This window comes from Ambystoma mexicanum, chromosome 2p (genome assembly GCF_040938575.1).
Source record: "Ambystoma mexicanum isolate Mex_15411 chromosome 2p, UKY_AmexF1_1, whole genome shotgun sequence".
Lineage (NCBI taxonomy): Eukaryota > Metazoa > Chordata > Amphibia > Caudata > Ambystomatidae > Ambystoma > Ambystoma mexicanum.
Window position 1 is genome coordinate 672,317,876 of NC_090923.1, and position 17,878 is coordinate 672,335,753.

The 17,878-nt window shown below is 45.3% G+C and overlaps 1 long non-coding RNA gene across 1 annotated transcript in view; it reads left to right on the forward strand.

Annotated features, from left to right (window-relative positions):
- LOC138566682 (uncharacterized) overlaps positions 1 to 17,878 on the forward strand; it is a 325,469-nt gene that overhangs the window by 245,562 nt on the left and 62,029 nt on the right. The gene's annotated exons all lie outside the window — the stretch shown is intronic.

The window sequence follows — 17,878 nt, forward strand, 5'->3', positions numbered from 1 at the left end:
AACCAAAGAATATCGAAGCATAAATTGTACACTTTCAGTGGTTCCTACAAGAACAACCCAAGGTAAGAATCTTCGTTTAAGCCTCTTGGATGTACCTAGTCCATCTTGTCTATCCAAAACAGTTCACGTAGTGCCAATTTCGTATTCAAATCACCTCCTCTCTGTGGCCTTCGGACCACCTCAAAGATCGCACAGTGCAGTTGAGCAACTGAGTGTCTGTTCTCCACAAAATATCTAGCGACAGGGGACCTCACTCTTACTATAACTTCCATCAGTGCACACCCTTTGAAGAGAACTATGTTGCTTCCCAGCTAGGTGTGCAAATATCATGCATACATACATGCATAAATGCATATACACCTGTGTATGCGCAGCTTTATTTAGAATATAACGATACCCGGCCTGTGAGGCTGTAACTGGCATATGATGGCAGTAAACAGCCATATGCTACTGTAGATGTGTATTAAGGGTGTTCCCTTATCCTATGCTGGATGTGGGAGTGGCACTTATCATGACCCCTCCTATAGCAAATTAATTCAGCATCCAAGTTAAAATAAGGCTGCTGAGGGTCTCACCTCTCTGCAGGAATCACAGAGAACATCCCGCTGCCAACAGTCAGTTCAATCTGCATAGTCCAAATGTTGTTAACTTTAGCTATGAAATCAACACTGATAGTGGTTGCATTTACCAGATGAGTGCAGGTGGGTGCAAAAAACTTTAGGGAAAAAAATCAAATCAAACAATTTCGAGCTTTGCATCCCGAAAGTGGTTATTTTGGGCATTTGGAAAACCCAATACATTTTCTACAGGTTTTTGCAACTTCACCACATTTGGCGTGGGTGTTTTGGTTACCCACATTTAGGATGAGAACATAAGATACAGAGGAACCAATGTTCATGTTCCTATGTAAAGTGCCATGTAACGAACTATAGAGTCTCGACCACAACAATGCATTCAGTTCAGTTTGCTTATAAGTGTTAGCCAAGGTCAATATAAAAAGTGCCGATGCAAAAATGAGTATTGACGCCTTCGTTTGCTGAATATAGTCATTTATTTGCAGGCTTTTGATTATCACTTCTTCAGGTGCAGATAGAAAACATTCGGAAAAACAAGGACATTTAAACAATCACCTCTGGAATGTCTTGTCTTTTGTCAGGGACTTAGGGTCCCAGGGGTGGAATGAGGGGCATATCAACTATAACTCACCCCTCACTTAAAAATTGCATCAGAAAGAAAATGGTCCTTTTATACTCCAGTTTTTTTGCTGCAAGATTATCACTGGATGCTGGGCAAAAGGGGTCTCCGCATGGCTGCTTGATGCAACATTGGTGCAAGTTATTTTTACACAACATAAATAACATGTCATGTAATTAACTGCATTGATGAAGCTGCCGGGCTGTTGTTGCCAACTAAGTTCTGATAAATTAATCCTCTAATGTGTTGTGTTTTCACTGTAGTACATATTTTGTGTTCACTATAGCACAACTTGCATGGTGTTTTCGACCAACTTTGTTGAAAATATTGATCAGGCAAAATAGCTTGAGCTGAAACGCATTTTGATAAGTGAGTACTATGACGGTCCAGAAGATGGCTTAGTGTGTTAAGCACTTGTTGCAGAGAGTTCATATGTCACCTCACAATACCAAATGCCACCACAGCCTTTCCTCTATATGAGGTTGATAAACTTCAATATGCAAGCGTTCATGCTAGTGATACCTACTGTGCTACAAAACAAAGAAGGTTAATTAGAAAGTGCAAGGAATAACAAATAGCATCAGTGTGGGGCAGGTCTAAGGCATGGATCTTCCAGACACGGGTTGTAAATATATGGCAGCCACCCCTAATGAAAAGCATGTTATTTGGAGAGGTAATCTGGCACAATGCAGTAAGGAGGCTGACAAGTGGTATCCTTTTAGCTATAAACTTTTATTAAAATGAAAAGTGAACCTGCTTTTCCCTATTTCTAGACAGAATAACCCGGTCTCGTCAGAATGTAAGTAAAAAAACAATAGAATACCGTCCCCTGTCCAAACCCACTACGCTATCCCTACCATTAAGAAATAAACCAAAAAGGGTAAAATTAACGTCTTATCAAAGCTACCAGGAGAATGCCTCCCTTCTCCAGGTGGAACAATCCAGTCTTAAGGTGACGTAACAGCAGTTTCTTGCAATAGGGTATGATTTACCAAATACTCTTAAACTAGGAGAATGACTTCCTTCTCCTGGTCTATCTGGAAGAGTTTTGAAGACTGTTCCTGGACAGCCTTTTGTAAAGTTCTTTAGAAGACGCTGTACCCATGGATTTGCAACCAACAGAATTAAGGATTTATCAACTCTTCTTTGTAGTGACTTGATTTCCTGCTCTTGCTCTTAGCCTTCAAATGGTTTGGGAAAGACTGCACACTCCAAAATCCCTTGTGCAATCATTTCACCTGTTCTTGCATGATATGCTTGCTTCTCATTATTATGAAGCATGATTTTTATGTCTCCCCAGTAGTCAGGGTCTTTAACACCTGCCATAACATCCAGGCCATGTTTCAAGGCCAACTATGACTTGGAGAACATTCAGATGTACGTGCCTGCCGCAAACAAACCCGAACATTTTCACTTTTGTAAATGTAAATTGGAAGCTGGGCATTGATGGCCTGATACGAGATATTAAAACAGGCCTTATGTGTAAAGGAATTTCAACATTCAAAAATACCAGTTTTCTGTGCATGAAGAAAAGCTGTGCTTAGCCCAAAAGACATTTCTCTCATGAGATTGGAAGGTCCAGAACTGCGCACCTTCACCCATCAGATTCAACGGTAAGGCTGCTCTTCTCTTTAGGGCGCAGCTTGTGCTGGACTAAAGTTTTATGAGGTGAACAGATGACCACTGTGAAAACATAAGACCCAGCTAATAGGGGTGAACGCTTAAAAATACAGAGAATTAAAATTGGATTTCTGGTGAAGTCCAGGATCTGACTGACAATTGATATGTTACAGAGACTGCCACATGAGTAAGGGGTGGAGCTATACCCTCTGCTCAAGGAAGATAAGGACCCAAATGGGCATTAGCCCTGGGAAAAGAATGTAAAGGACTTCAACACCGTCAGAATAAACAAAGAAGCAGATGGCCCAGACTGATGTCCAAGTTTGAAGAAAAGAAATGTTATGTGCAATTGAAGTTAAAATCATGCATGTCATTGTTGTTACGTAGGTTTGGATGGAGGATCATACTTTGGCCAATATCTCGGGAACCGTAACTCTCACAGAAATTCTTCAAATATCTATGAAAAGATCACGGAAAGCTCCATCCACTGATTGAACCCTCATTTATTTATTTTATTGGGAATTTGTAAGGCGCTTATACATCAATAAATTGTGTTTCAAAGCACCCACAGGGCGAAGGGAACAAGGGAACAGCAAGACAATGGAATATGATAACAGTGAAAGAGAAAGAATATAATAGCAGTCCTACTAGGCCTTGTGAACATTCAGTGTGTGATAGTGCAGAGAGAGAGAAGGGAGAGGGCAGGGGGTAAGGACTAGAGGTGTCATAGAGGGGAAGTGCCAATGAGCCAGTTGCAAAGCAACAGGTAAGTGCCACGCAGTGCCCACTTGGTGGACAAGAGGTCACCAGCCAATACTGTAAGTGCAGGCCTGTGAGACACCACATGCCAATTCGTGTCTGAAGGCAAGTGCAGGGGAGGGTGGATGCTGCAGGCAATTGGACAGAAGGCCAGGACCCAAAAGGACACATAAGGGCCCAGGCTACCAATCACAGTGACTGTGGGGGTTTAGCACAGGATGAAGAGAGGGAAGGAGGACCTTGGGAACTGGTGTCATGAGCTGAAATGTGATGATAGCTTCCCAGAAAATGTCACAAAGTGGAGGTTTGGGGAGATGATACCTGATTGAAGTAGATACGTGTATAGAAAATCGTATTTTGATAGCTGCAATATTTGTTGGATGCATTACAAAAATCTGCTATTCGAACCTGCAACATTGTGCCAGCGCTAGACACAGTTCATTAAGTCTGGCATGGTCAGACAAATTCAGACATATAGATTTTATGATGCTTATTTGTAACTTGAAAAAAATCACCATATTGTACATTTTAGCTGCAACTGTAAAATTGTTCAGAAAGATAATTCAAAGGGGTGGAGTGATAACTCTCAAGGATTGAGGCTTAGTAACTAAAGGAAACAATCCAAAGAAATGAGGCTAGGACTTGGGTAAGGGGCGGGGGAATAGATGTCCAATTGATATTAATAGCCAATCTCTCCTAATTTGGATATTTTGGGGGATTGGTTAAATATTTATAAGGAGATGCACAATGGGAAAAGGGGAGAGCTTTCTGAAATCATCTGAGTGGGAACTGCTAAAAACAATTGCTGGAGAACAAACATTGCCTGGGAGTTAGAGGAAACCAGGGAAAGACAGAAGCTTGGATCCATACAAGAAGAGGCAAATCAAGGGGGATTGATACTGGAGGTTATCCATGACTGAGGTTGGACTCTGACTAGATCCCTGTCCTTTCCCCATGAGATTATCCAGGAGGTAATGTTGTTTCCTGAGCACAAAACCCAGAGAAATTCTATGTAAGTAACTTGTTCAACCAAACCAAGTCTTCTGGGGATCTATTTAATTTAAAATCTTCCCCTTCTTGATTCGGTGGGCCGACCAAGTAGATCCTTAGCATTTTTACTAAGTAATAATTTAATTAACTCCCATTAAGTCCAAGAACTATGGGTGAGCTTGGGTAGTTTAAAACCTCAGATATCTCTCCTAGTGCTGATTAAAGGTATACTCATTTAAAATAAGTGTGTATTCCTTACCTCGTTGTGGCCAACTCCAAAATCTCCTAAACCGAAGTGGTGTAATTAAAAAAAAAAAAAAGAAATCCTAACTGTTCCCCATTCGCCAGACCCTGCCTTAACGCAGATGGGATTCCATAATAAACTGAATATGTGGGTTTGTGCTGGGGCAGAAAAGTGTCTTGCCAAATTCAATAAAGTGAAGTCCCTGATTAAAAGCATACCCTATACAGAGAGTGAGAAAGAGACTCCTAGTAGAAGAGAGATTCTTCATTGCATCATGGTGAAGAAAGAAGGGTTCCATGTAAAAATAGTTAGCATTGCCAAGTGTGCCCCGAGATTAAAAATAAGAGCCCTGCATCTGCGAAATTACTATTGCTAATAGAAAAGTGCTGCATGTTATTTAAATTAAACTTCATGCAAAGTGTATTGCCAAGCGTATAATCCGGTCGGGTTTCAAGGTGCTACATGTTATAAAGTAAAACCCATGCAAAGTATATTGGGAAGTTAAATTGTTCCGTCATGTCCAGGATGCTGCACAGTTCTGCACATTAAGAGTATTTTGTGAGTGACCCAGGTATCTGGACTATTCTATAGACATGTGTTTCTATGCAACCAGGGAGGAAAACTGTGCATGTTGTGGGGTAAAAGAGTCCATGATCTCTGTTAGCCTAAACCAACTGGTGTTTTCAATTTGCATGAAAAGTGAATTGTCACAGGGATCAGAAGATGATGTGTGGCAAGGGTGAAGCCACCAAGGCCATTCTGATTGACTAAGCTGCCTAGGAATGTGATTATGCAAGCAACTACTGAAGATTAGGGCTTGGACTGGAATTTTACATGAATCGGTGTTCCTGATTGACTGTGCATACCAGAACGGTCAGAAAAGGATGCTAAGAAAATTCCAAGTGCCTCATTACAAGTATGGCGGAGCGGGATAATATTGTCGGTAACGGAATTACCACCAATGTTCCTGCTCCACCATACTGCGAATATAGCCACGGAGTGGAGGATTTACCTCCAGCACGATGCTGGAGGTAAATCCTCCAACTCTCTGCCAAAGAATTGCAAAATCGTCGGAATTACTGCAGCAGAATTACTGCTGCAGTAATTCTGCCAAAAAAGCCCCATTGAGTCCTATGGACTAAAACAAAAATGGGGATTTACACTGCCACTTGTAAACTGCCAGTAATACCGCCGGACCACGTGGTGGTAAAAGTAATTCAGTTTTGTGGTATCTGGGCAGATTTGGCACCCAGATACCACCAAACTCGTAATGAGGTCTGGCGGATCACGTAACAGCATTCTCGAGCCCGGGCCAATCAGGAGAGTTGGCATGTGACCGTGGACCCGCGCAGGATGCAGGAAAAACATCTGCACACTCCAAACTGGACAGCGGGTGAAGGATTCACACTGCAGAGGCACGAGCAGCATCGCAGATGCTGGAAGGAACCAGTAATTCTACCCAAAGCAGCTAGGGACCCTGTGGCATTCCGACAAGCGCGCCATCAAGTGTTTGAATGCTACAATACTGATGACGCAGAAAATGCACAAAGGTTGTTTAAATGCAGTTAAGGCAAAGTACAAATTCAACACCCAATAAGAAGAATGTTTGAATGCAGACAAGGCAAAGTTCAAAGGCCAGGTTTGTTTGAATGCAGACAAGACAAAGTATAAATTCAATACTCAATAAGAAGAATGTTTAAATGCAGACAAGACAAAGTATGAACGCAAACCCCAAGCAAGTATAGATACGTGAGATGCCAATGTGGTGAGGAGATTGACTAGAGATTACTATAGACAACTATAACATGCACTGCACAGTATATGCTGATGTGTTATAATTAAGGAACTGGGATAACAAAGGAGTTTTGAAACACATAAAGAAGTCCTTGCAGGCGAGTATAGCAGGCAGATGAAATTGTATGATGATTCCTGGCAGGGGGTATTCCAGGTAATCTAAGAAACCTTAAGAATAGTCCCGGCAGGTGAGTATACAAGGCAGCTGAATTTATATGAGGATTCCTGACAGGGGAGGATACTAGGTGATCTGAGAAACCTTAGGAAAAGTCCTGGCAGGAAAGTGCACCAGGCAGCTGAAGTTATATGAAGATTCCTGGCAGGGCAGTATAATAGGTGGTCTACAAAGTATCACAAATACTAAAGAAAGACTGTTACAGAATGTATTTGTTTGAACAAGAACTTTGTGAGTTCAGTGAAGACACAAAGGGACTATTTGCTAAAGAGACATTTTTCCAGTTGATCTACAAATCCAGGGGAAGGGGAGAAATCTCTAGATTCAAGTGTCCTTACCATGGAGGACCTTTTTGTTGGAGTCATTGTTTATGCTTTTGAACACATCCGGCCAGCATTCAGACAAAGACATTTCCTTGCACCTATTGTTATTTTGTTTTAGTGTGAGGGTCAGAATAGGACTTTTTGGACACAAGGACGGCTTTCTTTACCAACAGACATCCTTCCGCAGACAGACCCTTAGCTTTAGTTTCTAGGTAGGGAAGTTCTCTTTAGAAATAGGGCTAGAGAGGTATTATCCCAACCCCTTTTGATTTTTAATAAAATGTCTGATTTTGAGAAAATGGCTCCTTTGTGTCCAGCTCTCATTTCTGACCCCTCACACAACCCTATCACTAATGTTTAACAAGGTTAAGGTTCATGGTGCCATCAGATAGGTGTATGTTTGTAGCCTGTCCCACTAGATCCGGTAGGGTTTTTAAAAGACGTTAGCATGAAAAATATCTTCAGGTTTTTATCATTTGCACATTTAAAAGGTTAACTGAAATTGACCATAACTGTGTATCTCAAGATAATATAGATTCATTAGTTAGGAGGCAAATTTAGAAGGCAAACAGCTTATTGTTGCCAAGTGCTTAACCACCCATTTTCGAGCTGCTAGGAACTATGACAAAGACAATTATATCAAAATGTATTTTATTCCTTTCCGGCTGAATGTTTGCAACTCATTTGTGCTTAGCAGGATGGATTTTGTGCGTTGCAAGCATTTAAAGTAACACTATACATTCAATGTAAGATCATGTTGGTGCTACCAGAGGTTTCAGTTAAGAACTGCATATAATAAAGTTCCTTATCCTAAAGGCAGATGGTGTTTCAAAGGAGGTAGGCTTCCCCATGTTATGTTTTGAGCGAATAAGCACTTCTCACCGTATCTAACTAAGAAAGTATTCTTCTAACAGTGCCAGGCTGCCCAAGGGCTTTTGTGCGCTCTATAAATGTAATAAATAAATAAATAGTTCTAATGCTGTTTCAGCTTTTCGCTCTGCGTATCTTGCCTGTTAGTTGTCCATGTTGCCCTCCATTTGTGGGTAGGTTAAATAAACGGTGACAATAAAATATACATATGTGTCTACAGTGTTGTCAGTACTTCAGTTACTCAGTCTATGTTCAGGCCACCAGCCCCGCATTTTCAAGCACTCACCGCTGTATGAAAGGTTGATTGGCAAACGTGACTTTCATTATGAATGGGTTTCTCCTGGCAGAGTGAAATCCATCACATGATCTCACTAATATGAAAGATGAGGCAGTATAATCACAATATTTACCATTCTAAATAGAGAGTAAGGCAAGAGGGATATACGTACCAATACTTGGTTTCTGTGTGACTTGCTGATTGACAAAGAGGTGGGGACATTCTTCAACAATAAATGTACAGGGGAGAACTGCATGGTGGTAGGATAGGTAGAGAAGCAGGGCCAGGCAGTTTAAAGACCCACCTGCTTGGTATATTCATCTGGAAAGGCATGGCTGTTCACCAAGTCCAAAGTCTCACTAGTAGAGCTTCCTTAACTTTTCTAGAGGGTAATCACAAACATTTTTCCAATTAAGATCTCTTCCTCAATCCTCGGCAGGCTGCATCTACTCCCTGGCTCCCAGAACCACGCTTTGGATTATACTTTGAGCCCAGGCATGTGAGTACTTTGGAAAAGCTGTCAGTCTCTTGAATGCAAGTGGTAATGTGAGCCAAAACTGGAAGAAGCATGATGCGTGCTTGGTTATGCTTCTGTCATCTTAGCAGTCATGCCATGGCCAGGGCCCTCCGGAAAACAGAGAGGAAACGCAAGACTGGGAAAGAAAAGTTGACGATAAAGGATGCAGCCACAGTCGCGAGACTTCCAGTGGCAAAGCAAGAGACACATACAAGTTCCTTCATTTCACCAGCTCTGCAGTGAATCTGCGACTTCAGAAAATGGTAATCATAAGAGAAAGCGTCTCGCAGGCAGTTGGATCGTGAAGCCTGCCATCAGGGACCTGAGTGCTAGTGGTACAATGGTCTCATCATTTTAAATGGGGTCCCTCAAAGAAAAAGGGAAAACGAAATACTGCAATGGGAGTTATTCTTCCATTACTTCCATTAAAGGGGTGTGAGAAATGGATGAGTTCAGAAGATTCATTTGATGTCAATGTGCTCGGTGGCGGAATAAAATAAACTGCAAGAACCAAAGTGCATCAAAAACAACACGGAAATATTGCAAGAGCCAACAGGCACCTTTCAGCAAAATTTGAGACTGAATAACCAAGCGCCGCAATGCGCAAAAGGACATAAGGCCACTTAAGCACTACAGAAATGTCACATGACATAAGTAGATGGACGCTCTAGCAGCTGTCCTACATACACCCTGTAGTATCAATAGGTACATTATAAGACATGAACATGCATTCCTTTCGTGTGCCTTCTCGCTGCTGGGCGCCTACAGTCAGCAGAACAGTACGTTCCTTCATAAGGAAAGCTGAACAAATGAGGGGAACCGGGCTGACCAGAATCCGTCCTTGCAATGGCATTCCCAGAATTAGCAATACTTTGTAAATACGCCTGTTCTGGCCGTTGGAAAGTACAGTGTGCGTTCTTCAATCGGGAACGCTGCCATTCATTTCACGCTGCTCGACACTACAGGGGTCAAACGGCTGAGGCGTGACCTGGCAAGCAACAACGAAACAAGCATTGGCAAAGCCAACCGTTTGGGCGTTTCTGTAGACATGGGATATGCCTCTGCCAGGCACCTCTATGATTGTAGTGCCAAGAGCTGGGAAACTGTGTTATTACCTGGGCATATGATAGCAGTGTCTAGCAAATACATTTCTATCATGTATACATAATGCAAAACAATTGGCTCTGTCAGTTCATGTTTTAACAGGATTTCTGTACAAGGAGCAAATATAAATCAAGTGGCTGCAAGCACAATTGGATAATACATTTGTATTATATAAGTGGAACATTTTCAACTGCAATTAAGGAATTAATCTTCAGAAGTCTGCATAGAAATAACACTAGCAGGCAAAGGTTTGATTGATGTGACTGCCTGACGGAGCTGGCTCTCATAGAGATCCGAGAAGGATGTGTTTTGGGCAGTTAATGGGTGGGAATTGGCATATGGTTTCGCATGGCATGGGGCAGCCAATGGATGAGTAAATAACCCAACAGCCACCAACTGTGTCCCCCTTCTCACATTATAGCCAAAACTAAAAACGTAAGCGGCCATTTGGGGGCGGGTGTCAATCTTCAATAAACTGCCCATGAAGAAGCCACGTACCCATAACTATGGACATCAGAGCCCAGTGGTGCAGCCAGGGTCGCACTTTTCAAACCTCCTACCTGTCAAATGTGAACATGTGCCCTTACCCACCACAGTACCACGTAAGTTACATTCCCTGGTTACAGAGACTGTTCACAATGGTCTGGAGCAGAAACGAATACATTTCAGCAATCCGATTTCCTGAATTTTCTTTTTTCCTTCAGACTGTTCTGGCACAACCCACCCTGATGCCGTAATTCACCTCTTACGCTTCCTTTTCTGTAACCCGAAGCGCTGAAACTAATCTCTTAAATTTAAGCGCATAGATTCCTCGGGGTTTTCACTATATAAATAAACAAACAGACATCCTGTATTATCCCCTGGGCAGGGGACATTCAGGCTGCACGTTCAACTTGTGATTTTCTGCTGCTCGTTTTGTATGCAATGGTTTTCCCTTAGACCAGAACCACAGAGCTGTCCAGGTAGTGGGCAGGGGGGGCAAGGGGGGAGGGCGAGGGGGGGAGGAGGAACGAACTGCAAAAAGCACGAGACTTCAAGATCCATAGTTACCCACAAACAACCGGTTTAGCATCTTCACCACATACACATATTGACCTAGACATGCGAGCCTAAGCCGTGACATTATAAAGATGCCCATGCATCGGCCTTACACATCTCTAACAAAGGAAAGTTCCTCACATAGTTATATATATATTTAATCTGGTGGATTAAGTAGGCTCATGCCGTCTGTGGCTTCTAAAGCTCCTTCTTGGGCAAATACAATGCAGCGAGTAGCACGCCTGGAAATGAATTCCTTTATAAAAGCCTCCACGGTGCAGTTTTTCTTGCGTTTCTCTAGTATTGCAGCATCCTGCAGTCTCCAGGCCCTTGGAAGCAGTCAGGAGGGAGCATGTTAGGTCTACATAAAATATTACAACTTGTGGCCGTGCTAAGCTTCCATGTTCTGGACCTCCATGCTCCAGGGAGGAATGGAAAGGGATGCGCGGATAATGGGTCTGCTTGTCTTAGTGGGCTGTCCACAGAGCCCTGGCCTCTGCCCACCTAGCAGAAGCCAAGAAGGCACATCTCTCTGGGGGCAAACAATCCACTGCTCAGAAAGAGCTTTGCGTTGAATTATCCTTGAAGCGCCATCCTGTGTAAAAGACTTCTTGGGAGACACCATAACAAGAGATGTTTATGGAAGCAGGACCTGATTAATAAACAGGCCTTCTGCGTACACTATCAGGATCCTTGCATCTTCATGCAATATCACAAAGGACTGTCCTTAGTTCCTTCCATCGCTGTACGTACAATCTCAAGAGTGCGAATCTTATCCCCAAGAGACAGTGGATGCAATGTGCCGTTATTTCTTTTAATTGTATATATTGTATTTGATCTAGCAGAGTGTTGTGTCTTGTGTCTCCTTGCTCTGGCCCTGTGTGGATGCTTTCTTGATGGAATGCCTGATGTCATCATGCCTTATGGAATGTTAGCTGTGGAATGTTGTGGTGTGAAGGCCCCCGTGGGTTCCATGAATGTCAGTTAGAGGGACCTGCCTGTGAGAGTGGAGGCCGGTGGATGTCTTCCTGTGTATCCTTCTTGTACCTTCTATTTACTTACCCATTAACGTACCTCTTGTGTCACTTTGTAGCCCGGAATCTAGTAAAGAAGCGTGTTCCCTGGCGGTGGAACTGGAGTACTTCTTTCCGCACAAGAGTACATCTTTACACACAGCCATTGCCACATGTGGCTTTATTGGCAAAGTAGAAAACTGCAAAAAAACTACTCAGACAATCAAACAGTAAACCATTAAAAAAATAAAAACCTTTACCACAAGAGCTATAATACTTCAAAAGAAGTAACACTTAATTCAATTCTAGAGGAGAAAACAATCAGCAATTGTTCAAATATTGGGGAACAAGCCAAGTTCTGAATTTCCTCCTGATGTGCAGGAGAGAAGGCGTAGGGAAACAGGCAAAGAGTTCCCAAAAGCCTGGAGCTGCCCCTGAAAAGACAGAGTTGGAGGTCAAACCTAAAGGTATGGTTACTAGATGCATTTCCAACTGGGAAGAGGACTGACTGCATGAGGCCCAAGAACCACAGAAGCTGTACTTTTTCAGCGTGTTTACTGTAAACTGGGGCAGATGGAAAGCTTTAATGACCAAACAGTCCAGGGTAAATGTAATACCTCTAATGAAGTCAGTGGAGATGGCGAAGCATGGGGGAGGGGAAAACAACCAAATGTTGACATTATGCTAATGAAGCGCCTGAATAGTAAAAACATATTCCATACAGTAGAGCGTGCTTTTGGGTGGTCCCAGGAGCACTGGAGAATGGACAACTGTTCCGAAACATGCTCATCATCAAGAAAGGACAGATCGGCCCTCAAAGGAAAATTTGCAATTGAGTCTTTTATTAGGGATTTGCAGCCATAGCAATGCTACCCAGATATTAATTCTTACAGTTTATTATGCATCTTGGGCCAACAATAACATCTTAGATAACTTGTCAGGGATTCCAGTGGGGGCCAAGGGTGTGTCACTGTGTGCCCGTTTATAATGTAGGCTGGGTTTTTAATACAGAAGGCTGGTCGGGAATGTGAAATATTGTGTCTATTCTGATCATTATACTAGTTAATGGACCTGGAGATTGTTGAACCCTGTGCCTCAGCCATCTGCCAGTTTTACTTCCAGCAGGACCCTGGAGCGCCATCAATATCAAACCGAATATCAAATAATCTTTTTGACGCTAATACAAGTTTGGGCGGGAAAACGCAGGCAGAGAAGAGAACAGGCTTAACCCCCCCTTTCTCCAGCATTGGATCTTTCATGGATTCACATTCTGTGATTATTCCCCATCGTCAGGCTGGGAACCTTTGTCATTTTTAAAATAGCGTTTTCCTATCGAAAACTTTGACACTTCAGTGTCTTATCAGCATCCTTTTTGGGTGCTTTAGCCACCACCAATAGGAGGTAGGGTATAAATAGCCCCGCCCTGCGGCTTCCCCCTCAGATTTCAACCGTCTCCAAAGTGTTGGGATCACCTCGTGCTCGTTCTGATTGTACACGTGTGGTGTATTGTGGTTATTTTCTCAATGTCTTTGGGAAAAGCTTTGTTTCGGCCCTGCGCGACCTGCGGCCTAAAGAAGGTGTATGTGGGGGATGGGCACATGGACTGCCTATAGTGCCTCTACCCTCATCACTCCGTCGATTCCTGCGACATCTGCAAAGGATTTTCTCAGAAAACGCTTAAGGACCGCAATCGGCGGTTGGTGTGCTGGCTGAATGAAGGTACCTACCCTTCATCTGAGGTGGGATCAGTTCGTAGCCTGGCGTCTGAGAGACCTGTTCAAGCGGTTCCTCGCCGGTCGGTATCGGCTGAACCACCGACTAAGAAGTCTCGGCCTTCTGGTACGGAGAAGTATGGTCTCGCCTCTTCGGGCAAATACCTGCCGAAGGGGGCGCCGTCATCTTCCAAGCATGGTCGTTCGGACCAGTCCTGTGGGTCAGAGGGAAGGCCCAAGAAAACATCTTCATTGGTGAAAGACAAGAAGGACTCTTCCAAACGCTCCTCTTCAGGAGACCATCGTAGGTCATCCCCAAGTAAAGAGTCATCGAAGCATCGATCCAGTGGGACCAAACGGGTGGGATCGCCTGAAAAAAACTACGCCACAGGTGGCGGTTCCAGCTACGTCATCGTCGACGGGAGTCCCGTTGTCGGCGGTTTCGGTGCCAGCTACAGTGCCTGCCTCCACGGTTGGATCTTCAGCTCCGTCGGCTGCGATTGAAAAAGGCCCAAAGTTCTTGTCGTCGACAGACAGTTTGTTGCCGTCAGGTGGGGCATGGCAGCCTTCTGCTTTTGACGTCCTTCTGCCTGACACTCTTCTACAGCATGAGGCGGCCCTTTCAGTGTCATCGGTGGAGGATGAACGGGAGCCGTGGTCAATCCGACGGGCCTTGGCTTGCAGTGTGTTGGCCCTTCGACGTCGATGGGAGTGGGGTCTGGTCCATCCAGTTACCCTCTGGTGAACCCAAAGGCGATGCTGTCGCTCCAGGTCCTGTCTACACTACAGTCATTGTTGGGTCAACTAGATTCAAGATTGCCTCCTCTGAGTGTGGCCCCGGTGCCCCTACCGTCGACGCGGCAGGTGTTCCTCCGCATTCGACGGCTGTGACTGAGTTGCCGAAATCTCGGCCGATGAGCAAAGAGCGCCCTCATTCCTATCCTGAAGAGGGTGAACTGCCAGACTCTGATTTGGACTGTGTGCCTAAGGACACTGTGTCTAATGTCTCTTTGTCACCGTCGAGAGATCCTACATGGGATTCGGATGTGGAAATGGAAACGCCTCGTAGTCCAGTGCAACCATCTCCTCCTGATGATGTGGGGGCTTTCCATGCCATGATGGCAAAGGCTTGTATTGAATTTGGTCTGACTCCGGAGGAGGAACGAAAGGAATGATTCCTGTTTGACCACATGGGAAAGAGACGGAAGGCGGTGTTCGGCGTTCCAATCCTGGACCATGTATGGCAGGAGGGCCTACGACAATGCGCCATCCCTTCTCAGAACCAGCAGTCAAAGGGAGGCTGGAGAAGAAATTTAAGGCCCCGAACTCTACACCGAAATGCTTGGTTTCAAAGCCCACCTCTGAATCGGTGGTGTCGGAGGCGGCTAGCCGAAAAACCAGAACCCAGCACAAGTATGCTACACTTCCTGATAGTCACGCCAGACAACAGGATGCCTTCGGAAAGAAGGTCTTGACTGTGGGAGCGACGACAGTGAAGGCGGCCAACTCATTGGCGATCATGGCTCGCTATGATCGCGAGATGTGGCATCGGCTGGCCCTTCTGTTGGAACAGCTACCTGAGGAACACTGTAAAGCAGCCATGCTGTTGGTGCATGAAGGTGAGGAGGCGTCGAATCACAGTAATAACATCACTGTGGATTTAGCAGAGTCTGGTTTCAAACAAATTAACAATGGGGTGGTATTACGTCGACAAGCATGGCTTAAAGTGCACAGACTTTCGGCCAGAGGTGCATTACAAGGTTTTGGACATGCCCTGTGAGGGGGAGCAGTTGTTTGGGGAGAAAATTGATGTGGCCCTCAAGGGTATGAAGGAGGACTCCGATACGGCAAAATCGTTGGGGGCTTTGCAGAGTGGACGCTCGTTTCACCCCTTTCATCCCTTCCGTGGAGCATTTAGGAAACACCCGATTTGCTTCCTCAAGAGACCGGGGTTATGCTTGGTCTGGATACTCCTCACAGGGGTATGGACGGGCGGAGGAATCGACGCGAAAGAGCCGAGACTTTCAGGCATCCAGAAGAAGAGGGGGACAGGCCTCTTCCTCCAAAGGAAGACAAACTAAGTCACAGCAATGACTGTCTTTGGAGAAATGTGCTGGGGGGCAGAGTAGCTCTACACGTGGACGAATGGGACAAAATTACATCAGACCGCCGGGTATTAGACACGGTGCGGTTGGGCCATTCTCTGGAATTCAAGGGCTCACCAGTTCCCATTCCTCCCATGTATACCGTGCAACTTCATCTTCACATTTTACAACAGGAGGTTGTACTTATGCTACAGAAAGGGGCTATAGAATTGGTTCCAGTGGCTGAAAAAGGCCAGGGGGTCTACTCCTATCACTTCGTGGTGAAGAAACCCAACGGTAAGTGCCAACCCATTCTGGACCTTCGGGCGTTCAACAAGACTCTGCAACGCCTGATGTTCAAGATGCTCACACTTCAAGAAGTCATTCAGTCGGTAAAGCCGGGCGAATTTCTGGCCTTGTTGGATTTACAGGACGCATATTTCCAGATCCCCATGGGTCGATGACACCGCAAGATCCTGCGGTTTGTAGTAGGTCAAGATCATTACCAGTTTCGAGTGCTCGTGTTCGGTTTAAAATCGTCCCCCAGGATGTTTACGAAATGCTTGGTGCCGGTGGCGGTGTGGCTCCAGCGAGAAGGTCATCACATCTACCCTTACGTGGACGACTGGCTAGTACGAGGCTTGTCCCCGGGAGCGACGCAGGCAAGTCTCAGCGCTGCCATGCAGCTGTTGCAATGACTGGGCTTCGCCGTCAACTTCGAGAAGTCATTTCTATCTCCCTCCAAGAACTTGGTGTTTCTAGGGGCAGAATTTCAGACTCAACTAGGCCTGGTGAGGCCCTCCGTCGAGAGAGTTCGAAAGCTCATCCAGAAAGCGGCAGACTGGAAGGTCGGTACAAGAGTGTCGGTCAGGACATACATGTCACTGCTGGGAGCCATGGCGTTGTGCATTCCGTTGGTGAAGAACTGTCCTCTCTTCATGAGGCTGGTGCAGGAGTTCCTTGCAGACCGGTGGGCTCAGAGTCGCAGATCGTGGTCCAACAAGGTGGTGGTCAATGGCAACTTAGTGGAAGCTCTTCGATGGTGGCAGTGCTCGGACAATCTGGATCGGGGCATGCTGTTGCTGGAGCTGGAGTTTCAGGTTACAGTTGTGACGGATGCCTCTCAAACAGGATGGGGGGCGCATCTTGAGGACTCCCAAGTCCAGGGTCTGTGGTCTCGGAAGGAGTCGAGGCTTCACATCAATGTGCTCGAACTGAGAGAGGTGCATTGGGCCCTAAAATCGTTTCGGCTGCACATACGCGGCCCCGTGGTAAGGGTGTTGACAGACAATACCACCACAATGTTTTACCTCAGGAAACAGGGTGGCACTCATTCCAGAGTGCTTTCGAAAGAAGCTCAAGAACTTTGGGATTGGGCCCTGTTACACGACATCAGTATTGTAGCGTTTCACCTGCCAGGAGTGATGAATGTGCAGGCGGACTTGCTCAGCAGGGAGGTAAGCAAACTTTAAGAATGGCAGCTGAAGGAACAACAGGTTTTCTTCCGGAAATGAGGTCATCCTTCAATGGATCTCTTTGCAATGTGGGAGAACAAGAAGTGCAAGGAGTTTGACAGCAGGTGGGCACAGCCCGGGTCGCTGGGGGATGCGTTCTCCTTCCCGTGGACAGACCAGTTTGCTTATGGGTTTCCTCCTTTTCCACTCATTCGGCAGACCCTCCAGTGGATTCGGAGATACCCATGCCGTGTGATTCTGGTGGCCCAGTACTGGGCCAGGCAGACGTGGTTCTCAGACCTGCTTCATCTATCAGTGGCAGAGCCAGTTAGGTTGCAAGTGATGCCGGACCTTCTGTCTCAGGACAAGGGCGCTGTCTGGCACCACGATCCAGGGTCTCTCAGCCTGACAGCTTGGCTCCTGATTTCTCCGAGTTTGGCCTGCTGAACCTTTCTGGTGATTGTCGACGCTTTTTGGAGGCGGCTAGAGCTCCGTCCATTAATGTCTCATATGTGTGTAAATGGAAAAGGTTTTGTGTGTGGTGTAAAGACCAGCCTGGTGTGGACCCGTTGAACATTTCACCGGAACAACTTCTACCCTACTTATTGCACTTGGCGAATAAAGGTTTGGCGTTCTCCTCCATAAAAGTACACCTGGCAGCGATTTCTAGATTCACTCGGAAGCGGCATGCTACACCTCTGTTTAGTGAT